This window comes from Mus caroli, unplaced genomic scaffold (genome assembly GCF_978045245.1).
Source record: "Mus caroli unplaced genomic scaffold, Mus_caroli_1 scaffold_9, whole genome shotgun sequence".
In the NCBI taxonomy this organism is placed as follows: Eukaryota; Metazoa; Chordata; class Mammalia; order Rodentia; family Muridae; genus Mus; species Mus caroli.
The window spans coordinates 80,603,992-80,631,719 of record NW_028227264.1 but is presented as its reverse complement, the minus strand read 5'-3'; the positions used below and the strand labels follow the sequence as shown (position 1 = coordinate 80,631,719).

Here is a 27,728-nt window from a genome sequence, read left to right as displayed (position 1 = left end):
CATATAAAGTCAGGTCATTAGGCTCAGCAGCAACCACCTTCAGTCATGGAGACACTTCTCTGCCATTCATTTGTGCTTCTGAGAAAGGGTTAAGAACAAGTATTAATTCCTCGGAATAAAGTAATCCATAAAAATAATGGCAGTATTAATATTATTTTCATTTGCAAGTAGGTTTATTATTCAAATTATTTTGTGTTCCTCTATTCTTGGATGACAATTTGTAAAAAAAAAGACAATATTTTAATGATGAAATGATTCTACTAATCTTACATAATTCCCAGTGGGCTCACTCAGTGTTCCCACCAAATGTGCTTGTTTATAAGGCTTTACTGCATTTATTGGCTTCATGGTATAGGCTATGGCTTCATTGGCTTCATTCCTACCCCAGTAGGAATTCTCTCATGCCTTTGAAGACCATAACATGCAGAAGCATTATCACTTGATTCCATTCACAGTGTTTCTCTCAGTATGAGTTCTTTGATATGTCCCAATATTAAACTTACATGCCAAAGCTTACTGCATCAATTACTTTTGTAGGGTTTCTCTCCATGACATTTTTTGTGTGATTATGAAGGTTACTGTGACATATAAAGGCTTGTCCACATTGACTACACTCATAGTTTCTTTCCAGTATGATTTCTTTTGTGGATTTGAAGATGACTACAACATGGAAAGGCTTTACCACACTGATTAATTTGGTTTCTTAGCAGTATGATGTTTTCTATGATATCGAAGACTACTACGACTTGCAAAGGCTTTCCCACATTGATTACACTCATAAGGTTTCTCTCCACTATGACTTCTTTCATGTACCTGAAGACTAAAGCGACGTGTGAAGGCTTTCCCGCATTGGTTACACTCATAGGGTTTCTCTCCAGTGTGCGTCCGTTCGTGCCTCTGAAGACTAATGCAATGTACAAAGGCTTTGCCACATTGATTACACTCATATGGTTTCTCTCCCGTGTGGATTCTTTCATGTATATACAGATCACTTCGACGTGCAAAGGCTTTGCCACATTGGTTACATTCATAAGGTTTCTCTCCAGTGTGAGTTTTTTCATGTTTTTGAAGACTACTGCTACATGCAAATGCTTTACCACATTCTATGCAATGATAGGGTTTTTCTCCCGTATGAGTTCTTTTGTGTAGTAGTAGATTACTGCGACATGCAAAGGCTTTACCACATTCATTACAGTCATAGGGTTTCTCTCCTGTATGAGTTCTTTCATGTATTTGAAGAGAACTGTGACTTGGAAAGGCTTTACCACATTGAGTACATTTGAATGGCTTTTCTCCAGTATGACTTCTTTCGTGTATATAAAGATTACTGCTATAGGCAAAGGCTTTACCACATTGACTACATTCATATGGTTTTTCAAGAGTATGATGTTCTTCATGATTTTGAAGACTTCTATGACGTGCAAAGGCTTTACCACATTGATTACACTCATAGATTTTTTCTCTAGTATGACTTCTTTCATGTTTTTGAAGAGCATTACTATATGCAAAGGCTTTACCACATTGGTTACATCCATAGGGTTTCTCTCCAGTGTGCTTTCTTTTATGAATCTGAAGATTACTGCTACTTGCAAAGGCTTTCCCACAGTCACTGCAATCATAGGGTTTCTCTCCTGTGTGAGTTCTTTTGTGTAGTAGTAGATTACTGCTACATGTAAAGGCTTTACCACACTCATTGCAATCATAGGGTTTCTCTCCTGTATGAGTTCTGTTGTGTATTTGAAGAGAATTGCGACTTGGAAAGGATTTACCACAGTGATTACATTCATATAGTTTTTCTTTAGTATGTTTTTTTTCATGCTTTCGAAGATGACAGAAATTTACGAAGATTTGACTGCATTGCTTACATTCATAGGGTTTCCCTTCAGTATGGATTCTTTCATATATTTGAAGAAACCTTTTATCTGCAAAGGTACATTGCTTCTTTCCATGTCCCTTAAGTTCACAAGGCTTGTATTCAGAGTGACAGATCTTATGTCTATCAAAGGAGAGACAACAAAAGGTAGTCACAGTGCATTCACACAGGCTAACATTTTGTTCCCCTTGACATGTGCTATAGAGATTAAGATGCCTCCTATAAACTGTTCCTCTCACTAAACTTTAGAAAATCACTGTAAGCATATGAGTAACACTAGCTTTACTATGAACTATTTGCTTATAAAAGGTCTGGGACATAAGCCAAACACCAGATCAATGTGTAGGCCTTTTATGACAATTGAATGGCATGGTACTAAATACTACCTGAAACTCAAGGACATGGTCTTGTGAGAATTTAATAATAATTAAAAACATAAAGCTGTGCTTCTCTTTAAAACTTCAGTTCCCATTAACGTTTCCCATTAAATCAGTAATGCATTTGTATCAGCTTTCAAATGAAATTTACCTTCCATATCTTCTAGAGCGCTGAGGGTGTTCCTCACTATTCAGGTCTTCCAATTTGTATCCTAAAATATGATACCAGACATTTTTTTTTAATTTTGTTTTTTACAAATGTCGGGTCTCTTTGACTTTTCCCTCTGTGTAGTCCTGGCTGTCCTGGAACTCACTCTGTAGACCAGGCTGGCCTCGAACTCAGAAATCCGCCTGCCTCTGCCTCCCAATTTTTCCTCTTTTTTTTTTTTTTTTTTTTTTTGGACTTTTCCCCATTGATTAATTAATTAATTTATTCACTTTACATCCTGATTGCTACTTCTCTCCTTCCAGTCCCCCACCCCCTTCACACAGTTCCTCCTCCCTCCTTCCTGGGAGAGTGGGAAACAACCCGCCCCCCTCCAGGTATCTGACACATCAAGTCTCTGCAGGGGTAGGCACACCCTCTTGCCATTGTGGCCAGACATAGCAGCCCAGTTAGGGGAACAGATTCCACAGACAGGCAACAGTTTTTTGCACAGTCCCTGCTCTAGTTGTTGGGGACCCACATAAAGACCAAGCTACACATCTGCTACATGTGTGCATGGGGCCTAAGTCCAACCCATATATGATTTTTGGTTGTTGGTTCAGTTGTCTGAGATTCCCCAATGGTCTAGACTTGTTGACTCTGTTGGATTTCCTGTGGAGTTCCTATCACTTGCGGGGCCCTCAATCTTTCCCCTAACTCTTCCGTAAGAGTCCCCAACCTCTGTCCAACATTTGGTTGTGAGCCTCTGCATCTGTTTCAGTCAGATGCTGGGTGGAGCCTCTCAGAGGACAGTTATGCCAGGTTCTTGTCTGCAAACATAGCAGAGTATCATTAATAGTGTCAGGGATTGGTTCTTCCCCATTGGATGGGTTTCAAATTGGGGCTGTTATTGGTTGGCTACTCCTCAGTCTCGGGTCCACCTTTGTTCTTGCATTTCCTGCAAACAGGACAAATTCTACCTCCATTGGGGGTCCTGCCTGGATACAGGAGGTTGCCTCACCAGGTTGTCTATTGCTACTGCTATAAGTCTCAGCTAAGGTCACTACCATAGAATCTTGGGAGTATCCCCTATCACTAGTCTCTGGCATGTCCTTGAGATGATCCCACCCCTCACTCCCCACCCTCAGCAATTGTATATTTCCATTCATTCTCCTGGCCTCTCTCCAGTCTCTCCCCACACCTGATCTTGAATGCCCCCTAGTCCCTTTTCCATCCTCTTTCCTACCCAGTTCTGTCCCTCCATCTGTCCCTCTTCTAAGTGATATTCAAACATTGTCACTTGGGTCATCATTTTTGTTCAGCTTTTTTGGGTCTACTGAGGTTATCATGGGTATCCTGTAGTTTATTGCCAATATCCACTTATAAGTAAGTATATACCATGCATGTCCTTTGGGTCTTGGTTACCTAACTCAGGATATTTTCACAGAAGATATGATAGTATAAATAACTGACCCCAAAATTTCTACCAGAGAGCTTCTACAGCTGATAAACACTTTCAGCAACATTGCTGGATACAAATTAACAGAAAAAGAAATCAGTAGACCTTCTTTATAAAATGATAAATAGGCTGAGAAAGAAATTAGAGAAACAAATATTCTTCAAAATAGCCACAAATACAAAATACCTTGGTATAACTCTAACCAAGCAAGTGAAAAACCTGTATGATAAGAACTTCAAGTCTCTGAAATAAGAAATTGAAGAATAAATACAAAGATGGAAAGATCTCCCATGTTCATGGATTGGTAGGATTAGCATAGTGAAAGTGGCCATCTTACCAAAAGCAATGCAATTCCCATCAAAATTTTGACATTTTTTTAAAACAGATCTTGAAAGAGCCATTCTCAACTTCACACAGAAAAAGAAGTACCCAGGATACTAAAACAATCCTGTATAATAAAAGAACTTCTGGAGGTATCACCATCCCTGATCTCCAGCTTTACTACAAAGCAATAGTAACAAAAACTGCATGGTATTTGTATACAAATGGACCGGCTGATCAATGGAATCAAATCAAAGATTCAGAAATAAACTCTCACACCTATAGACACTTGATTTTTTGACAAAGAAGGTGTACTGGCTATTTTTGTGTCAACTTGACACAGCTGGAGTTATCACAGAGAAAGGAGCTTCAGTTGAGGAAATGCCTCCATGAGATCCAACTGTAAGGCATTTTCTCAATTAGTGATCAAGGGGGAAAGGCCCCTTGTGGGTGGGACCATCCCTGGGCTGGTAGTCTTGGGTTCTATAAGAGAGCAGGCTGAGCAAGCCAGGGGAGGCAAGCCAGTAAAGAACATCTCTCCATGGCCTCTGCATCAGCTCCTGCTCCCTGACCTGTTTGAGTTCCAGTCCTGACTTCCTTTGGTGATGAACAGCAGCATGGAAGTGTAAGCCGAATAAACCCTTTCCTCCCCAACTTGCTTCTTGGTCATGATGTTTGTGCAGGAATAGAAACCCTGACTAAGACAAGTTGGTACCAGAAGTGGGGTATTGCTGTGATAGGCCTGACCATGCTTTTATTTGAAAGAATGTGGATTTTGGGACTTTGGATTTGGAAAGCAGTGGAATGCTTTAAATGGGGCTTAATGGGTCATCCTAGTAGGAATATGGAAGACTTTGTTGCTGGGAGTAATTTGAACTGTGTTGACCTGGCCCAAGAGATTTCAAAGGAGAAGAATTTCAGAATGTGGCATAAAGACTGGTTTTGTGGTATTTTGGTGAAGAATGTGGCTACTTTTTGCCCTTGTCTGAAAAGTTTGCCTGAGACTAAGGTGAAGAGACTTGGATTAATTGCATTGACAAAAGAAGTTTCAAAAAAGCCCAGCAGAGACTTTGTTCTCTGGTTAAGTCTTATGAAGAGAAGTTTGAATAAGCATAGCAAGCTTAGAAAGGAAAAATATAAAATATATGGTTTGAGTATTAAAGGAGTACCAGGAAGTGAAATGGAGCAAAATCTTGTGTTCTAGGAGATAAAGATTAAGGGAGTGGGACCTTGGGGCAAGATCCTACCCGGCTAAATTAGATCCAGGCATGGTGGTACACACCTTTAATCCCATGAGACAAGCATGTTGATCTCTACATTCAAGGTCAATCTACCGAGCAAGAACCAGGATAGCCAAGCTTAGGCAGTGAAGGGTTTAGAAAACATAAAGCTAGTGATAATGTAATAATACAAGGGGATCATGTTCTAGTTCCTGTAAGCAGCAGAACTCGGCAGCTTCAGCCATGTGGCTCTGGCTCTAGAGTTAAGAATGGAAGGAACCACTGGGAAAATTGATGCTGGTTAGCTGGAGCTAAGGAATTAGCAGTGATTAAGAAGAGACAAGCATCACTGAGGTGAAATCTTCTGGAAATTGTTTTCTGGGAGCACAAAGAAGCTGTGTTCCAGAGATAACCAAGGTTGCACCTCATGCTGCGGCTGGACTTGGTAATATGTAAGAGTTACTCAGGTGGTAGTGCTTGTGAAGGAATGAAGGGATAATGGAGAGAAGCTGAGGCTTAGCACTGTGAGAGGCCAAGGAAGGCCATTGGAGAAGGTGAAGCCTCAGCTGTAGTTGATGGCCCAGGACTAAAGGGGTCATGCAAAGGATTTGAGGCTTGGCACCCTGAAGAGAGCCTATGAGAGGCTATTGGTGAAGCCTAGTAGGAGTGGAATATCCCAGTGTATTGGAGATGTCAGTATCATGGAGTGATCACCAAGAACTGCAGCCGTAGTGGAGTGGATCAACCTGAGCTTAAAGTGCTACAGAGGGCAGAGCTGGAAAAGTGATGCCAGCCCTTAGGAAGAGTCCAAAAGATCAAGTGGAATCCCAGACACTGAAACAAGAAGCTGTAACACTGAAATTGCCTTGGAGATTCAAAGATGTTAAAGATGCCAGAGCCATGGGACACATGCTGAGGAAAGCTGCTAACAGGGAGTGGAACCAGCCCAGGAGAAAGCAGTTTGTTGCAGTCAACAAAGATGAAAAAGGAGTGGAGATCTGAAGACCGCTTTGACATCAGCCATGGAGATGCAGAGTTTGGAGTTTGCCCAGCTGGTTTCCTGCCTTGCTTTGGAGATTACAGTTAATTAAGTTGGATGAATCTCAGAAGAGACCTTGAACTTTGGACTTCTAACATTGTTGTGACTGCTATAGACTATGAGGACTTTGAAAGTTGGACTAAATGCATTTTGCATTATGCTATGTTTAAGTGTGGCCCCCATAGACTCATGTTTTTGAACAAGTCTATGGGGACCAGGGAGTGGAATGTGATGGTTTGTATATCCTTGGAGCAGGGAGTGGCACCATCTGAAGGTGTGGCCTTGTTGGAATAGGTGTGACCTGGTTGGAATGGGTGTGTCACTGTGGGTGTGGGTATAAGATCCTCACCCTAGTTGCCTGGAAGTCAGTCTTCCACTAGCAGCCTTTGGATGAAGACATAGAACTCTCAGCTCCTCCTGTGCCATGCCTGCCTGGATACTGCCATGCTCCCACCTTGATGATAATGGACTAAACCTCTGAACCTGTAAGCCAGCCCCAATTAAATGTTGTTTTTTATAAGACTTGCCTTGGTCATGGTGTCTGTTCACAGCAGTAAAACCCTAACTAAGACAGAAGGCAAAACCATAGAATGGAAAAAAGAAAGCATCTTCAACAAATGCTGATGTGACTGGATGTCTGCATGTAGAAGAATGCAAATAGATTCATATTTATCAGCCTGCACACAACTCAAGACCAAGTAGATCAAAGACCTCGACCTAAAACAGCTACAATAGAGTGAGAAATAGCCTTTGTCATGATATGTATAGTAAAGTCTTTATGGCTGGCTTTAAGTGGAATGTTTCAACGAAGCTTTTACTACAATCAGTAGAGGCTGAGAAATTGCTGAGACTGTTTGAACCTTGAAGAAATGCTCTGTCTAGACAATTTGCACTTAGTGCTACTTGAGAACAGAGGGAACTGCACCAACCTTGCTCTGAAGACACTCCTGGGAAACTTTTAATTATGGCTAGCCATGGTCAAAAGGGACTGAGGTTTGTGTGGGTCATCTGCTCACAGGGAGCTAAGGCAAGATAACAGTGAGTAGCTGCAACCTTTCCCAGCCACAATTACCCTTGGGTAAAGTTAGAATAAAATAGCCAGTTGTGGATAGCCCTAGGGTTGCTTGTATTTTTATGCTAATTCCGCTCTCAGGGAAGGGTTTCCAACCCAAGTACTAAGGTGACTTCTTGTGAACCATCCCCTAATGAATAAAGAACCAATCACTAAGCGAGTAGGCAGGAGTTCCAGGCTGGATGGGGAAGAAAGGAAGCAGGAAGGAGAGAGGGTCCTTTTGGACAGGGATAGTGTCTCCTGGTTTCAACGGGAGAGCCATCAGGATTTGCAGCAGAGGATTTAGATTTAATACGGCTTACAAGATTAGGATTTTAGTTGTTGTGCCCAGAGATTGAGTTACCTTGTTTCTGAACTAAGTTTGTGTTGTGCTTTCCTTCAGGAGATGGCTCATCTGGGTTCAAGAGAGAAAGGTAGGGCAGCAAAGTGGGGGCTTGCCTGATGTGCACCATAAAGGTCGTGGGGGTTTTGAAGCATGGGGCTGGCATGGTAGCAACCTGCCAATAGGAACTTAGCAAACTGGATGGAGAGATTTTGGAGCTCTGAGTCAGAGTCTCCATGAGATAAGAACTGACCAGGGAGACCACCAGGGCAGAGAGTAGCAGGGAGAAGCACAGGAACTTGGAGCCCTTTTTTAATATTTCCCGAAACAAGTATCTGGAGTGAGCTAGCTGGGTATTAGTCTTTTCCAAGTAGGTTGAACCCCTCTGCTCCTTCAAAAAATGAAGACTTAGCATATTGGCGAGCTTCTCTTTACTGCAGCACCTACCACCAACAATATCTATCAATAAATAGTACCCAATTTTGTGGACCAGGACGGGGAGGAATCCAGACTCACCAAGACTGGAGGTGAAAGAAGTTGTACTTACAAAGAGGTAAGTGTGTCTCCAGGATTTGGCAGAGGCCATGGAAAATTTACCAGCTGGTCTGAGTAATTTCTCATCTCAAGAGCAGAAGTATGTGCAGCTAATTCAATTTTTATTGGAAGTAGAGTAAAAGCAAAAGAAAGATTATTGAACTCTTTGCACTAATTAAACTAACTCCAAATATGCAATTAAAATTGTCGGTGTGGAAATAAGTGCTAAGGTCTTTAAAACAGGCCCACCAGATGGCCGAGTAAATACCTATAAAGATTTGGTCTTTATGTACTTTCACTTCAAATGTCTTAGGACAATTACAGAGTGAACAATCAGAAACATAGAGATCTAGTGTACAGTAGGATAATCTGTCAATAAGTGAGAAGGATACTTCAGAAGAGACTGGACGTGAGGAATTTCCTCCCCCTCCTTCACATGAGATAGACTTTAAAAGGGGACATTCTGACTTTACTGCACAACTTCAAATATTAAGTAAACAGGTAGGAAAGCTCTTGAGACTTCCCCCCAAAAAGAAGAAAGGTATGAAAATTAAAAAAAAAAAGTTACTTCCCAAAAGATGAGAAAAGGTATGAAGAAAAAAAAAAAAAAAAAAAAAGAGGTACTTAAAAAAAGAACTAAACCAAGCAGACCCCTTCTCATTAAAAAAAAAGAAGTATTCTGTGTCTTTACGAGCCTGGAATAGAGTTGAGGAACCAGGAGAAAGGACTATCTCTGTTACTAAATTTACCTAAAGTCCTGGGGAGGTTCATAATGACTTTCCGTAAAACTTCAACAGTGCAAAGAGCAGTAGCAGATCCAGATATAAGAAAGGTGCTTCTTGGGCTGGTGAGATGGCTCAGTGGTTAAGAGTGCTGACTGCTCTTCCAAAGGTCCTGAGTTCAAATCCTAGCAACCACGTGGTGGTTCACAACCATCCATAACGAAATCTGATGCCCTCTTCTGGAGTGTGTGAAGACAGCTACAGTGTACTTACATATAATAAATAAATAAAATAAAATAAAATAAATAAATAAAAAAGAAAGGTGCTACTTGAATCTTTGGCTTTTGAAAATGCAAATAAAGAATGGTAAAAAGTGATAAGACTGTTTGGATCTGCTGCATATAATGCAGCTTTAATTGGACAAACGCCTTAGCTAAATGTTTTATATCACTCTCACACACAGACACACACACACACACACACTTGGTGCTTTAACTGTGGGAGGCTTGAGTATCTGAAAAAAGAAAGCAGACGTTTGCCTACTACAGGAAATACCTCATTTTAAAACAATCAACCACCAAGAACTTGTAATAGATGTGGAAAAGGCAGACATTGGGCTAATGAATGCTGATCAGTAAGAAACATCCCAGGCAGTTTTTTATCATCAGGAAATGAGATAAGGGGCTACCCTGGGGCCTAAGATCAGATAACTTGAGCCAACAATATTCTGTTAGCAATGCAACAGTTCATCAACAGGGCAATTAGGGGAACGTAAATGTAATATTGGAGATAATATATGCTACTTCAGGTACTGCTGCTCTTCACTTAGCAGTAGGTAAATATCTTACACTGTCGTCACAAATTCCTTGATATAAAATACCCACTGGTGTGTATGGTCCTATTCTTACAGAAACAGTAAGAGTAATTCTGTGAAGATCAAGTGTTTGTTGTACATGCAGGGTTAATAAATGGAAATTATCAAAGTGAAATTAAAGCCATGGCTTATGTTAAGAAAACCACACAATTAGAGGCAGGTAATAGGATTGTTCAATTACTATCACTACCATATCATAAAGGTAAAGCAGCTTTAATAAAAAGAACAGAACAGATTCTCCCATGGATTTAAAAAAAAAAAAAGAGTCACGGAGAAAGCTATACTGATTCTCAGTATGCAGAAGGGTTTGTCTTATGGACAGAAACTGCTGAACTTGTTCCTGATAACTCAGAACTATCCTTATTATTTATTCAGTTACAAAGGCAATTAAAGACAGAAATTACCCACTGTATATAACTCATTCCTTCTCATACTGGATTTCCAGTACTACTGATTCAAGGTAATGGTGAAATACATCAATTATTAATAGAGATGGGTTAGAAGCATCAAGTAAGAGCTTAAAGAGAAGGTTCTCAGTTACATGGCCACAAACTTTTTAAAAAATCATTAAAAAGTGTCCTAATTGTTGCATATATAGTCAAATTCTTTTACCTGCAAGCAGTAATCCTGGAGGTGAACAAAGAAAATTTGGCAAAAAGAAGTATTTCATTTAACAGAATTTGGAAAGCTAAAATATATACATAATACTATTGATACTTATCAGGCTTTCAATGGACAACTGCCTTAAGCTCTGAAAGTGCAAATTTTGTAGTATTAAATAAGTATTTAATTATTTAAAGATAAATAATAACTAATGATAAGTAATATTTAATAATTACTAATTAAAATTAGATATTAATAAATAGCACATTTACTAGGAACAATGGTAATTATGGGGATGCCATCACAAAATAAAACTTTACATGACAATACACCTACTTATCTTTCTAACAAAATGAAACAATTTTTATATGACATAACATAAAACATATTACAGATATTCCCATAATCCTACAAGTCAAGCAATTGTGAAAAGATCTAATCATACATTAAAAGAGATGTTTTTAAAAGAAAAAGGGGGAAAGATAAGGACCCCTAGAGATAAATTAAACAATGCATTATTGACTTTAAATAATTTTAAATGCTAATGAAACAGGAAAACAGCTGCTGAAATGCATTCTCAATGTTTTAACATCACAAGGAAAGCAAGGATGGAATTACAGTGGGGTGGAGGTTATGTATTTGTTTCTAAGGGAGATGAAAAACTGGATTCCATCAAAACTAAATACAATTCTACATGAGCAAGCTAGGTATTGCGGAAGCATTTGCAGCTGACATGGATAGCATGGTTTAGGGGGAAGAGAGAGAGAGATTGATTGATTGATTTTGAAGCAGACAGCTGATCCTCGTATATAGTGACAGCTTAAGAAACTGGCTGATAAAAGAGAAACAATAGTTTGACTGTCTGGAAAATCTCTGATTACTACTCATTCCTTGCCATGCTGTCTGTTTCTAGTTCCCATTACTTACTACACAAGTAATGGAGTCAAGTCATCCTTATTGGGTTTATACTCCTAATCCTCCAATTAAGATAGGAAGTTGAGACATGGATATTCTTGTGTTGGTCAATGAATTTACCTGGTCCTTATGACCACTGTGGATCTGATCAACCTGCAGAGGAAGGTAAAGAAATTGTAAATTATATTGTGGGAATAAAAGGAATACTTATTTGTATGGTTAATGGAATTTATTGTCTAAGTATAACTTCCTACATTTGGATATCTAGAATTGATCATACTACTACCCAGAATTCTCACAGACAACTTCCTATGCTTTGTGCATTTGGATTGGAGGGACAAGAGATTAACATACTAGTTCCACAAATTAGCCATCTTGTGAATTCGGGATTACTAACTGACACAGGTATGACGGGTACAGTGCGTGCAAATTATACTGTAATTAAGATGGTGCTCACTGCACACGTGAGACTCCTGAGACGCCTGTTATTATCTCCCAAGGAGAAGTCACTGGAGCCCTTATGCTTGAGGGTCTTCAAATCCTTGACGATATTCTCACTCAGAATTGATGTGACAATGAATAAAACTGTGGAAGTTGTCTCTGCTTCTAGAGACTTTAGTGAGTGGCATGGAGTTGGAATGTCAGGCCCTGTATCACCATTTGATAATTCTAGTCAGACTAATCTGTGGAAATTGGCAAGCACTTTTCATCCACTTGAAGCGAGAACATAAAGTTACACTTTAATAATAATAAAAAAATTTAATTTGTCCTTTAATTTAAAATCATACCTTTTACGGCTTTTGTGCCATCACCTTACTTGTTCCTGAATGGACCTGTGCAATGGCACCCTAGCATCACTTATACATGTGATACTCTCCAGACCTGTGCCAATGCCAGTGCCTCTTTGAACGTTTCCTTTGAAGTTTATATATTCTCAGAGCAAGTCCAGCAGTCTGGATGCCAGTGAGGCTGTCAAGACCATAGCAAGACTCACCTGTGATGATGCTAGTGCAGAAACTTGCTGCAAGAATATCAAGAATAACTCGATTGATAGTGGGATCGATCACTTATGTGGCCCTGGGAATCATCGCATTAACTGCTACGACTACTACAGCTGGAGTTCCACTTCATGAAGAAGTTCAAACTGCTGAACTTGGTAAATGCCGGCATAGGCAGTCTCATGAACTTTGATTCAACAAAATAAGATAAATAGAGAAATGGTTAATAAGATAGGTGAGCTGAGACAAGCTGTAAAACTCATTGGAGAGCAATTAAAATTATTCAGAGAACAAATGAAATTGAAATATGACTGGAATATTGTTTCTTATAGTATTACACCTTTAGGACTCAATGATAACAAATATGATTGGGAAAATATTAAAGTGCATTTGTAGAATCATCTTAATTCTTCTCAAATGTTTTAGGATTTGCAGCAAAAAATTGTAGAAATATCTTCAAAGAAGCTGCCTAAAATAACAGGGATGGATGTTATACAATGTCTTACAGATGCTGTAGCTTCATTTGATCCTATGAATCATTTTAATAAGTTTCTTCCTCTTGTGATTTTTATAACACTCTATGGTGATAACTTTACTGATTTTAAAATGTAGGCTGGGCTGGAGAGATGGCTCAGTGATTAAGAGCATTGACTGCTCTTCTGAAGGTCCTGAGTTCAAATCCCAGCAACCACATGGTGGCTCACAACCATCCAAAATGAAATCTGACGTCCTCTTCGGTACATCTGAAGACAGCTACAGTGTACTTAGATATAATAATAAATAAATCTTTAAAAAGTAAAAAAAAAAAAAGATTTAAATATAGGCTGATTTATTTGCATAAAACTGTTACACAACTAGATAGACAAAAGCTCATATTTACTGCACAACTCCTTATTCCTCCAACAATAATTTGTACCCCTAACACAAATCCACTTAAAAACAAAAAGGAGAAAAAAAAAAGGAGGAAGATGTAGTGATATGTGTGTGTGTGTATGTATATATTATATATATATATATATATTAATTAAAGCCTTTATGTCTGGCTTTACGTGAAATGTATAGCAAAGCCTTTGCTATATTTGGGTCAATCTGTAGAGGCTGAGAAATCGTTTGGGGACTGTTTGAAGAAATGTTACCTCTCTAGAGAATCTGTTCTCAGTGCTATGTGAGAGCTTGCAGGTGCACCAACCTTGTTCCTCAGGTATTCCTGGCAAGCCTGGAATTCTTTAATTTCAATTATGGCCAACCATGGCCAAAATGAACTAGGATTTATGTAGGTCATCTGCTTTCATGAGTAGCAAGGACAAGATAATTTTGGTAGCTGGAACCTTTCCCAGCCCCAATTACCCTTGTATAATGTTTGAATGAAGTAACTGGAATAAGCTAGCTGGGTGCCAGTCTTTCCCCTCAGTTGAATCCCTCTGCTCCATGGAAAAAAATGAAGGCTTCGCATATTGGTGAGCTTTTCTCTCTTCCACATTACCTATGAACAACATCAATCAATATAATATACCCTTGAACACACTGGCACAAAAGATAATTTCCTAAACAGAATGCCAAAAGCTCAGGCTCTAAGATCAACAATTGATAAATGGGATAAATGAAACTGAAAAGCTTCTGTAAGGCAAAGGATTCTGTCAAAAGAACAAAATGGCAGCCTACAGATTGGGAAAAGATCATCTCTAACCCTACATCCAACAGAGGGAAAATATCCAAAATCTGTGAAGAACTCAAGAAGTCAGATACCAACAAACCAAACAACCCAATTAAAAAATGGGGTACAGAGCTAAACAGAGAATTCCCAACAGAGGAATCTCAAATGGCTGAGATGCACTTAAAGAAAATTTCATTATCTTTAGTCATGAGGGAAATGCAAATCAAAATGACCCTAAGATTCCATATAGGCATCAGAATGGCTAAGAAAAAAAAAAAATCTCAAGTGGCAGCACATGCAAGGAGCCTCCATTGCTGGTGGGAGTGAAAACCTATATAACCACTATGGAAATCAATCTGGCAATATCTCAGAAAATTGAGAATCGTTCTACCTGAAGACCCAGCTATACCACTCGGGGGCATATACTGAAAAGATACTCCACCACACCACAAGGACACATGGTCCACTATGTTCATAACAGCTTTATTCATAAAAGCCATTTGTGGATGGCCCTGGTGCTGTCTGTATTTTGATGTTAATTCCACTTTCCCAGGAGGGGTGGTCTGGATCGAGGAACGAATCATGTACTAAGGTGACTTCTTGTGAACCTTCCTCAAGTGAATAAAGGAACCAAACACTGAGCAAGCAGTCAGGACTTCCATGTTGGACAAGGAAGAGAGGAAGCAAGAGAGAGATAGGGGCTTTTAGAAGGGGACAGCAAGAGGACAAGATGTAGCCACTAGTGTCTCCTGGTTTAGATGGTGATCTGCCAGAAGGATTTAGATTTAATATGACTTACAAGATTAGGATTCTAGTTGTTGCACCCAGCGATTGAGTTACCATTGATTCTGAACTAAGTTTGTGTGGTGCTTTCCTTCACGTGGTGGCGCAACTGGGTTCCAGAGGGAAAGGTAAAGCGTGGGTTTGCCTGATGTGCACCCCAAAAGGACATGGGAGTTTTGAAGCATGGGGCTGGCATGGTGGCGAACCACCAGTGGGAGCTTAATGAGCTGGGTGGAGAGATTTCTGAGCTCTGAGTGAGAGAGTTTCCATGAGATGAGAACAGGCTGGTCATTGCCCACCAGTGACTGGCCAGTCAGCCCGTGGGTGCCTTGCCAGCAGTAGCATGGATTTATTTTTTAATATTTCCCACAACAAAGCCAGAAACTGGAAACAACCCAGATGTCTCTCAATGTGGAGAGCTCTTGGAGCTGCTTCTAGGAATTTGGAAAGAATACTTGACATTGGGCTAGGACAAAGAAGTACACTCACTAGAGAAAATACAACCAAGGAATGTGTATTCCTTCTATCTTGATCATCTTGATAAGTCCTTGGAAACAGTGACCTTGGGACTTTTGTCTATGCTTTGTTTGTTTCTTGACTACTTTGTTTATGCCTTAGGACCGCCACATTCTTTGTCCATAAAAGCAGACAGGGAGAAATTAAACCCACTTCAGCTTCAATCTTAGTTGGGGTCATATTATAATATTATCTAGTTGTCTTTTCTTTCTCTATCCTCTCTCCTTCCCTTGCAACCCAGATCATATTATAATATTATCTAGTTGTCTTTTCTTTCTCTATCCTCTCTCCTTCCCTTGCAACCCAGGTCATATTATAATATTATCATCTAGTTGTCTTTTCTTTCTCTAATCCTCTCTCCTTCCCTTGCAACCCACGTCATATTATAATATTATCTAGTTGTCTTTTCTTTCTCTACCCTCTCTCCTTCCCTTGCAACCCAGGTCATATTATAATATTATCTAGTTGTCTTTTCTTTCTCTAATCCTCTCTCCTTCCCTTGCAACCCACGTCATATTATAATATTATCTAGTTGTCTTTTCTTTCTCTACCCTCTCTCCTTCCCTTGCAACCCAGGTCATATTATAATATTATCTAATTGTCTTTTCTTTCTCTAATCCTCTCTCCTTCCCTTGCAACCCAGGTCATATTATAATATTATCTAGTTGTCTTTTCTTTCTCTAATCCTCTCTCCTTCCCTTGCAACCCAGGTCATATTATAATATTATCTAGTTGTCTTTTCTTTCTCTAATCCTCTCTCCTTCCCTTGCAACCCAGGTCATATTATAATATTGTCTAGTTGTCTTTTCTTTCTCTATCCTCTCTCCTTCCCTTGCAACCCAGTTGACTGAGTTGGCTCGGTCACCTCAACCAAAGAATGGATACAGAAAATATGGTTCACTTACACAGTGGAATACTATTCAGCTATTAGAAACAAGAACATCATGATTTTATTTTTCAGGTAAATGGATGGAACTAGAAAACATCATCCTGAGTGAGATACTATGAAAATTTTAAGTTAGTATCTCTGGTGTACCTAAGAACCATGTCTGATTATTCACCACATTCTTCCTTTATTAAAATTTAAGTCACAGAAGTACACCAAAAAAAAAAAAAAAAAAAAAAAAAAAAACAAGAAACGGTTGCCCCCTTGTTTAGAAAGTGAAAGACAATTAGCATTCTTACCGATAGCCGTGAGGTTCCAGTAGGTTTCCAGCATCACATCTTTGTAGAGACTCTTCTGGGAAGGATCCAGCAAAACCCACTCTTCGTGAGTGAAGTTCACATGCACATCCTCATAGGTCACTGCAGCCTAAAATATGCCATATAAGTAAGTACATAATAGAAATGTATACTTCATTGAGAATATATTTATATACTTCTGGGTGCTCCACATACTTTTTTCCATATTACAGAATTTCGAATGCAGTCAAAGTCATTTTAGAAAGAAAAAGGAGGATCACACCTCTTTGAATTCCACACATGGAGAGAGATGCAAACCGATCAACACTATTGAGTATACATTAGCAAAACTGTATCAAAAAAATCCCTAACTTCAAAACAGGGTGAACCTTTTAATACCAGACCCCAAGAGGCAGAGACAGGCGAGTTCCATGATTCTAGGCAAACCTGGTCTATGTAGTGATTTTCATGACTGCCAGAGCTACATAGGATACACTGTCTCAAGAAAACAAACCAAAAAATACAGGAAGTATTTAGGGGTTCTTTCAAAAATCCCCCAAAGAGTTAAACATTCACTCCAGTTCAATAGCACTCTTCAAATGAAGATGCAGAACTCTCAGTTGCTCCTGCACCATGCCTGCCTGGATGCTGCCATGCTCCTGCCTTGATGATACTGGACTGAACCTGTGAACCTGTAAGCCAGCCCCAATTAAATGCTGTCCTTATAAGAGTTGCCTTGGTCATGGTATCTGTTCACAGCAGTAAAACCCTAAGACACTAATCAAAAGATGTCCTGGGGGCACGCCTAACATTCCAAGGAAGATAGGTTAATGTTTGTGACAAGAAACCATTCCTATGAAGCACAGAGACTTACCCTAAACCATTCTAATGAAATACTTGTAATAAATATTTCTTTTGTATAAGGGGACTGATGTAGAATTATTTGAACGACAGCACACACTCCAGCTGCAGCTCGGACCCCCCAGGTATTCAGACACACCCAGCTTCACAGGTGAGACCTTAAACCCCACTCAGAAACCTGACATACGGGACCCCTGCAACCAGGGGAAGCAGATTCCTGCCCAGCAGGGGAGACCTGGGCACCTTCCAGTTCCCACCTGTGCCGGACTGGAGCAGAGACTCACAGCACACACCCCATCTGCAGCTTGGACCCCCCACTCCCCGCCCCAGGTATTCAGACACATCCAGCTTCACAGGTGAGATCTTAGAGCCCGCCCTGAGACCAGTCATACCAGGACCCCTGCGACCCAGGGAAGCAGATTCCACACATGTGCCTGCTGGCTCTGATTTGTGCCCATCTTCCACCTGTGCCCCACAGGAGTAGACCCATCCAAAACAAAACCAAATTTAAACAATACCTTTCTACTAATCCAGCCCTACAAAGGATAATAGAAGGAAAAGTCCAACACAAGGAGGAAAACTACATCCAAGAAAAAGCAAGAAATTAATCTTTTCACAACAAACCCAAAAAAAAAAGAGAAACATATAAACATAATTCCAACTCTAACAACAAAAATAACAGGGAGCAATGATCATTGGTCCCTAATATCTCTCAACATCAATGGACTCAATTCTCCAATAAAAAGACATAGGCTAACAGACTGGATATGTAAACAGGATCCAGCATTTTGCTGCATACAGGAAACACATCAGAGCCAAAGACAGACATTCCCTCAAAGTGAAAGGATGGGAAGAAAATTTCCAAGAAAATGGTCCCAAGAAACAAGCTAGAGTAGCCATCCTAATACCTAACAAAATAAACTTTCAACCAAAAGTTATCAAAAAAGATGGGGAAGGTCACTAAATACGTATCAAAAGAGAAATCCACCAGGATGGACTCTCAATTCTGAACATCTATGCCACAAATGCAAGGGCATCCACATTTGTAAAAGAAACATTACTAAAGCTCAAAACACACATTGAACCTCACACAATAATAGTGGGAGACTACAACACCCTACTCTCACCAATGAACAGATCATGGAAACAGAAACTAAACAGAGACGCAGTGAAACTAAAAGAAGTTATGAACCAAATGGATTTAACAGATATCTACAGGACATTTTACCCTAAAACAAAAGAATATACCTTCTGCTCAGTACCTCATGATACCTTCTCAAAAATGGACCATATACTTGGACACAAAACAAATCTCAACAGATATAAGAACATTGAATTAACTTAATCTCATGTATCCTATTGGACCACCACAGACTAAAGCTGGTCTTCAACAGAAAAAAAAAAAACCACAGAAAGCCCACATACACGTGGAAGCTGAACAATTATCTACTCAAAGATAACTTGGTCAGGGAAGAAATAAAGAAAGAAATTAAAAGAAATTAAAGACTTTTTATAATTCAATGAAAATGAAGGCACAACACACCCAAACTTATGTGACACAATGAAAACAGTGCTAAGACGAAAACTCCTAGCTCTGAGCGCCTCCAAAAAGAAACGGAAGAGAGCACACACTAGCAACTTAACAGCTCGTCTGCAAGCTCTAAAACAAAAAGAAGCAAACACACCCACGTGGAGGAGATGGCAGGAATAATCAAACCCAGGGCTGAAATCAACCAGGGAGAAACCAAAAGAACTATACAAAGAATCAACAAAACTAGGAGCCGGTTCTTTGAGAAAATCAACAAGAGAGACAAACCCTTAGCCAGACTAACCAGAGGGCATAGAGACAGTATACAAATTAACAAAATCGGGAATGAAAAGGGAGATATATCAACAGAAACAGAGGAAATTCAAAAAATAATCAGATCCTACTACAAAAGTCTATAATCAACAAAACTAGAAAACCTGGATGAAATGGATGATTTACTACACAGATACTAGGTACCAAACTTAAATCAGGATCAGATAAACCATCTTAACAGCCCATAACCTCAAAGGAAATAGATGCAGTCATTAAAAGTATCCCAAACAAAAAGAGCCTAGGGCCAGATGGTTTTAGTGCAGAATTCTATTCAGACCTTCAAAGATCTAATACCAATACTCTTCAAACTACTCCACAAAATAGAAACAGAAGAAACACTACCCAATTCTTTCTATGAAGCCACAGTTACACTCATACCTAAACCACAAAAAGACCCAACAAAGAAGGAGAGCTACAGATCAATTCCTCTTATAAATATTGATGCAAAAATACTCAATAAAATTCTCGCAAACAGAATCCAAGAATACATCAAAATGATCATCCACCATGATCAAATAGGCTTGAACCCAGAGATGCAGGGATGGTTCAATATACGAAAATCTGTCAGTGAAATCCACTATAAAAAAAGAAAAAGGAAAAGAAGAAAAAAAGATATGATCATCTCATTAGATGCAAAAAAAAGCCTTTAACAAAATACAATACCCATGTTAAAAGTATTGGAGAGATCAGGAATTCAAGGTGTATACCTAAATATAATAAAAGCAATATACAGCAAACCAATAGCCAACATCAAACTAAATAGGGAGAAACTCCCATTAAAATCAGGGACTGGACAAGACTGCCCACTTTCTCCCTACCTATTCCATATAGTGCTCGAAGTTCTAGCCAGAGCAATTAGACAACAAAAAGAGATCAAAGGGATACCAATTGGGAAGGAAGAAGTCAAGTTATCACTATTTGCAGATGGTATGATAGTATATATGAGTGACACCAAAAAATTCTACCAGAGAGCTCCTACAGCTGATAAATAACTTCAGCAAAGTGGCTGAATATAAAATTAACTCAAACACATCAGTAGGCTTCCTCTACTCAAAAGATAAAAGGGATAAGAAAGAAATTAGGGAAACAATGCCCTTCACAATAGTCACAAACAATATAAAATATCTTGGTGTGACTCTAACCAAGCAAGTGAAATGTCTGTATGACAAGAATTTCAAGTCTCTGAAGAAAGAAATTGAAGAAGACTTCAGAAGATAGAAAGATCTCCCATGCTCATGGATTGGCAGGATTAATATAGTAAAAATGGCCATTTTACCAAAAGTAATCTACAGAGTCAGTGAAATCCCCATCAAAATTCTTCATAAACTTAGAGCAATTCTCAAATTCATTTGGAATAACAAAAAAACCTAGGATAACGAGAACTAGTCTCAACAATAAAAGAACTTCTGATGGAATCACCATCCCTGACCTCAAGTTATAATATAGAGCAATAGTGATAAAAACTGCAGAAACAGGCAAGTAGATCAATGGAATAGAATTGAAGACCCAAAAATGAACCCACACAACTAGGGTCACTTGATCTTTGACAAAGAAGCTAAAACCATTCAGTGGAAAAAAGACAGCATTTTCAACAAAAGGTGCAGGTTCAACTGGTGGTCTGCATGTAGAAGCATGCAAATTGATCCAAGTGGATCAAGGACCTCTACATAAAACCAAGTACACTAAATAGAATAGAAGAGCAAGTGGGGAAGAGCCTCGAATACTTGGGCACAGGGGAAACTTCCTGAACAGAACAGCAATGGCTTAGGCTTTAAGAGCAACAATAGGCAAATGGGACCTCATAAAATTGCAAAGCTTCTGTAAAGGAAGGGACTCTGTCAATAGGAGAAAACAGCAACCCACAGATTGGGAAAAGATCTTTACCAATCCTACATCCAAAAGAGAGCTAATATCCAAAATATACAAAGAACTCAAGAAGGCAGAGAACCAAATAATCCCATTAAAAAGCGGAGTACAGAGCTAAATAGACAGCTAATATCCAATATATACAAAGAACTCAAGAAGTTAGACTACAGAAAACCAAATAACCCTATTAAAAATTGGTTATAGAGCTAAACAAAATTATCATCTGAGGAGTCTCAAATGGCTGAAAAAAACACTTAAAGAAATGTTCAACATCCTTAGTCATCAGGGAAATGCAAATCAAAACGATCCTGAGATTCCACCTCACACCAGTCAGAATGGCTAAGATCAAAAACTCAGGTGACAGCAGATGCTGGTGAGAATGTGGAGAAAGAGGAACACTCCTCCATTGCTAGTGAGATTGCAAGCTGGTACAACCACTGTGGAAATCAGTCTGGTGGTTCCTCAGAAAATTGGACATAGTATTACTTGAGGACCCAGATATACCATTCGTGGGCATATACCCAAAAGACACCACTATGTTCATAGCAGCTTTATTCATAATAGCCAGCAGCTGGAAACAACCCAGATGACAGAGGCAGGACTTTTAGATTTTGAGGGCAAGAGTCCAAGGGGAAGAAGAGGAGAATCGCCATGAGGAAGAGGCAGAGAGATCAGAATTAAAGGCCCACCAACATGTAAGAATCCAGTGAAGCAGCCCCAGGGTCCATTCCCTGCTTGGGTCTGAGAAACCAAAGATAAAAATAGATTTACAAAATGTTAGCTCAGGAATACTGGAGGGAAAATGTGCTAACCATGGGGAAATTTAGAAGTACCCAACTATTGAGCTAGGAAGGCATTTTAAAAATTAAACTGGTGTGTGTGTGTGTGTGTGTGTGTGTGTGTGTGTGTTTCATTCATGCATCCAGAGAACTCTTAGGCAGGTGCAGAGGAGGTGAGCGGCCTGCTGGGAACAGTGGCATTTTACTATTTGCCGCTACACTCCCACTGTAAGGCCTGTCCAGAGACCCTCTTTTGCAAGGGCCACCCAGTTACATAGGCTCACTAGAGTAGTAACTCCCCTATACTGTCATCAGAGATCAAATGACTCACACAACACAGACCTTGCCAGCTCTGCTTTACACCCCATAAGAACAGAGTCACCATACTGGAAATCTGTATTTAAGTAGAAATTCTTTCAGTCAGTTTCCCACAGTACTTTATATTTCTCCTCCTAGTTGTATGGTCTATAGTGTAAACAGTCCATTACACACTCAATGTCTAGCGCAGCCATCCCTTTACTTCAGACCTGGACAACCTTAGGTCAAATTCAAGTAGGAACAACAATTAAAACAGAAACAAGGAGGGATATATGGAGGGCCAGGAGAGAGAAAAGGAAAGGGCTAAATTAAGTAATCATGATCTCAAAAATATATTTTAAAACATTGACATGGGCTTTATGGCCCTGTGTACCCAAAGGACTAACACTTTATATTAGAGTGCACCAAGAATAACTCAAACCTAGTTTAACTACAGTAATTCAGTTTCTAGAAGAAAATTCACTTGTTTAATCCATATTCTTGATTGCTCTATTCTTCAGACCAAAAAGCAGTATTTATATCAATAAGTTCATCAATCACCTAAAACTGATTACCTGGCTAATCTCTGATAAATGCAACTGCAGACAAAACTGGAAAACTTTCACCCTCATTCCTGCCACCTCCCTTTCTCTACAATGACCTTTGACCTTGGCTGAACTACAAGGCCTTGTAAGTGGACAACTGGTTCCAATTCGTTTGTTTGTTTCTTTGTTTGTTTCTTTGTTTGTTTTTCGAGACAGAGTTTCTCTGTATAACCCTAGCTGTCCTGGAACTCACTTTGTAGACCAGGCTGGCCTCGAACTCAGAAATCTGCCTGCCTCTGCCTCCCAAGTGCTGGGATTAAACCACTGCCTGGCAACTGGTTCCAATTCTTACACAGGTCCCTGTGCATTCAAATCTCCCCGGTAAACGTCTGAACTCCACTAGGAAGCTCACTAAGTTGTCTCCTCCCTTTTTCCTGACCTGAAAACCTCACTCCCAGCCCTGGGCAGCAGAGGAAGTTGTAGGGGTTCACATCAATTCTTAACCACAGAGTGCAAGGCAAGCCTGCCTTCCTCTGCTGGACAGTTTTCTGTCAACCTGACATAGCCTAAAATCATCTGAGGGAAGGGAACTTCAACTCAGAAAATGCCTGTATAAGATTCAGCTGTAGGCAGGCATGTAAGGTATTTTTAACTTAGTGATTAATGGGGAGGGCCCAGCCCATTGGAAGTGGAGCCATCCCTGGATTCTGTAAGAAATCAGACTGAGCAGATGCTCTGGAGCAAGCCAAACCAAAGCACCCTCTATGGCCTCTGCATCAGCTCCTGCCTCCAGGTTTCTGCCCTGTTTGAGTTCCTGTCCTGACTACCTTCAATGACAATCAGTGTTGCTGAAGTGTCAGCCAAATAAACCCTTTCTTCCCCAGCTTGCTCTTTGGTCATGGTGTTTTATCACAGCAGCCAAAAAACTAAGACACCCACATGACACATTGCTCTATAAATAAATAAATGAATAACTACTTGAAGAAAGTTGGATTAAATTATTACTAATTGAGAAATATTGGAGAATAGAAGCAAGTAGAGATTAGAGTCGTGATGTATGTAAAACAACTGAAAACTTAAAAGTAATACTATGGTGGTTTAAATGAGAATGGCACCCATATGTCCGTATGTTTGAATGCTTGTTCATCAGGGAAAGGCACTGCCTGGGTAAGTTCAGAAGGTGTGGCTTTGTTGGAGGAAGTGTGGTCTTAAAGGAAGTGGGTCATTGAGGGGTATGATTTGAGTTTCAAGGGCTTAAGCCAGGCCCATTGGCTTTCTGTCTTCATGCTGCTGTCAGTGCTTCTATTGCTGAGAAGAAACACCATGACCAAGGCAACTCTCATAAAAGAAAACATTTCATTGAGGCTGGCTACAGTTTCAGAGGTTTAGTCCATAATCACTATGGCAGGAAGCACAGCATCGTCCAGGCACACATATTGCTGGAGAAGCTAAGAGTTCTTGGTTTTGATCCACAGGGAGCAGAAGAGGAAGCCTGTGTCACACTGGACAGCCTAGTGCATTTAGGAGACCTCAAAGCCCACCTCCACAGTGACAGACTTTTTCCAACAAGGCCCCACCTACTCCAACAAGACCACACCTCCTGATAGTCAAGCATTCAAACGCACGAGTCTACAGAGGCAATGCCTGCCTACACCACACTATGCCAGATGCTGATACTTGGCTTTTAAAAGAGATAAAATAACTACAGATCACGTTAAAACGGATTAAGTTCATTCCTGGTAAAGTGAATGCCACTAATAAGAGAGTTTACGACCTTCCCTGGGTAAAATGTTATTTGCTGAGTGCTATATGCTGCTACACAAGCCACAGACAAATGCCCTGTGTCTCAAACCTCTCACCACACTGAAGAGAGCCAACTAGCTTTGCACTTACCTATCTGAGAGAGTTGGAAAAGTGGAAGTTTCATTGGCCCAAGGTAACCTCCCCAAATTAAACATCCACCAATTTGTTTGCCTTCATTCCTATCATATGAATTAATGCATGCTGAAAGTACACAGAAAGTCACCTGAAATATCAGAACATTCTTTATAATGGAGACCAGCTTAAAACCCACCTACTGTCTGTTCCTGTTTCCTCCTGCAGTTTACGCAGTAAACTACTCCTCCTATTCTGGTTTCAAGAAAGAGAAACACAAATCTCTGTCTTGTTACTGACCTGGCCAGCCCACTACATGGTTCAAATGGGTGTTTTCAGAACTGTTTGGTGTTAGAAACCTTTAGTCCAAGAAATGAGGAGGTTGACTCAGAAAGGCAGCAAGGCCTTAGAAGACAACCTGAGTCAACACAAGAGAGCTTGTTGTAAAGGATTTTTACAAAAAGCCTGCAGGTGAAGCTGTTCTGGAATTAATGGGCCTTCCCAATGAGAAATCACACCACACACATCGAGATTAATGTATATAAAAAAATCTCTTTATAATGCCAAGTCTCAAGCTCCAGTGAACAGATTTTGCAAACTTCTATAACTACACACTGCAGGCTTATACAGCCCACATATGCTGTCAACCTCTAGTCGTTCGAATAAGAATGGTGCCCACTAGCCGGGCGTGGTGGCCCATGTCTTTAATCCCAGCACTTGGGAGGCAGAGGCAGTCGAATTTCTGAGTTCGAGGCCAGCCTGGTCTACAGAGTGAGTTCCAGGACAGCCAGGCTACACAGAGAAACCCTGTCTCGAAAAACCAAAAAAAAAAAAAAGGATGGTGCCCACAGGCTCATGGGTTTCAATGCTTGGTCATTAGAACGAGGTGCTGTTTGACAAGGCAAGGACCTTTTTTTTTTTTTTTTTGCTTTGGAGTTTGCGTGGCCTTCTTGGAAGAAGTGTGTCACTGGGGCTGGGCTTTGGAGTTTCAAATGCTTGGGCTAGGCTCACAGTCTCTCCTCCTTCCTGCTGATCTGGATTTAGAACTCTCAGCTACTTCTCCAGCACCATGTCTGACAGTGTCCCACCATACTCCCCACCATGACCAAACCTCTAAAACTATAAGCAAGCCCTAATTAAATGGTTTCCGTCAATAAGAGATGCTGTGATCATGGCATCCCTTCACAGAAACAGAACTTTGACTAAGTCACTGCTCCGATCTCATGGCTTGCTAAGACTGCTTTCTTACGCATCCCAAGACCACCTACCCACGGCAGCACCAAACACAGTGGGATGGGAACTATTGCATCAATCATTAATCAGAAGAATACCTATCCATTGCTTGTTCCAAGCTCACCAAGTTTGACCAGTATACCTACTGAGTCTTCTCCTAACACCCAAAGACAGATTCTCAAGCAAACCTAAATTCTCTTAACGCTCAGATTTCATCTTGTGCACAGGCATACACACATGTAAATTTCTGAAAATCTGTCAAGTTTAAGACTGGAGAGATGGCTCAGCACTTAAAACCACTTATAAAAAAGCCGATGACAAAAGGTCATCATGAATGAAAACGTGAGCACACAAGACTGAATAAACAGCACGGTGACACCGTCTGACTTCTAAATTACCCTACACCTGCGATAAAGACTGTGCTGTTTGAGACCGACAGATCATGAGAGAACACTTAGGACAAAAACACAACTAATATTCGGTCGATTTTGACAACTCAGGCATGGAAACACAGTGAGTCTGGCCTTACTAACACACGTGAGTGGACCACCGTGGCATCCACATGCGAATGTGTTAATGACACAGACTTTACACTGCGCAGAGTTAACTGAGATGGATGCTACACCCAAATGTCACCTGCCAGGTACAGAACTTCTGGAAGACTAGGGAAACTAGAGGTCTGCCAGCCAGCCACTGCCTCCCTTGACAATGACAGCGCGCATGCGCGAGCTCTGCAGCCAGCCCAGAATGGTTTATAAGCACAGCTCCCGCTTCCCATGCTGTGCGCAGGCGCAGCCAGGAGACCTATGTCAATGAGAGGTCCCGCTTCCACCTGTGGGACCACACCTCGGGAACAAACGGAATGACACCGGACGCCGCGTCTCGCCGCCAATTCCCGCACCCCGGTCAACCCCACACGGGCTCCCGCGGATCTGCTCCTCCCCGCGTGGGGTCGGCGGCCCCGCTCACCATGGCGCAGATTGGGACCTCGCCCCACTCTCCTCACAGCTGCGGGAAGCAGGGTTACTGCGCGGAACATGGATGGAGGAGTCTTCCTCAGCCACACTGCGGAACCTGAGGCAGGGCAGAACGGAAGTGCCCGCCTCCATTCCCACTGGTGTTCCGCCTCGAGGCCCTGATTAGCTGGTGAGGCCTGAGTGACAGGAGCAGCTCCCTTAGCGACTGAGCACTGTGAAGGGACGCAGCACAGTCATTCTCAGCCCTATCCTCCACCCCAGGCACAGAACAGATTGGCCTTACCCAACTTACACCTGGACTGCAAAGTCGTCCCTGCACCTAGTGGGAACTTCTCCTTCATATAGGCATAGGGTCTCTAGCATATGCAGATCATTAAACAATGTGTACTGGATTGATCCCCCTGCCTCACAACTGAAAGAAAGCCCATTTCCATTCAGGTCAGATTTAAACTACCTGATGGATATTCACCAGGTATCAGCAATTTCAATAAGGCACACCATGGATTGCAAACACCTCTCTCAACTGCACGTCGTTGAACAAACATAACAGTGCCCCAGCCTTCTGCGGTGGCACTGCCTTACCATGCAACCTTGTGATGTAGAGGCAGGGCATCAGTAGTTTAAAACAGCCTGGTCTATTGCACAATACACCAATTCTGGTCCAGGGAGGTATCAGTATAAGATGATAATGGCTCATGCCAAACAAGTTTATTAAGAAGTGCATGTGTGATACACTGTTTGCAGAGGGAGAATCAGTCAGCAGAAACCAATTCAGCAATGCTGACAAGAAAAATACAGGATGCCTCAGACTGAGCACAGGTGGCC

General features: G+C 40.7%; 1 pseudogene across 1 annotated transcript in view; it reads right to left on the bottom strand.

Moving 5' to 3' along the window:
• LOC110302986 (uncharacterized) overlaps positions 1-27,062 on the bottom strand; it is a 70,634-nt pseudogene extending 43,572 nt beyond the window's left edge. The window contains exons 1-4 of the transcript XR_015048442.1: positions 26,896-27,062; positions 16,613-16,739; positions 2,402-2,462; positions 615-1,996 (exon numbers count right to left, since the gene is read on the bottom strand). The product of XR_015048442.1 is annotated as an uncharacterized LOC110302986 (transcript). The remainder of the gene's footprint in view (positions 1-614; positions 1,997-2,401; positions 2,463-16,612; positions 16,740-26,895) is intronic.
• Positions 27,063-27,728: the final 666 nt, after the last annotated feature.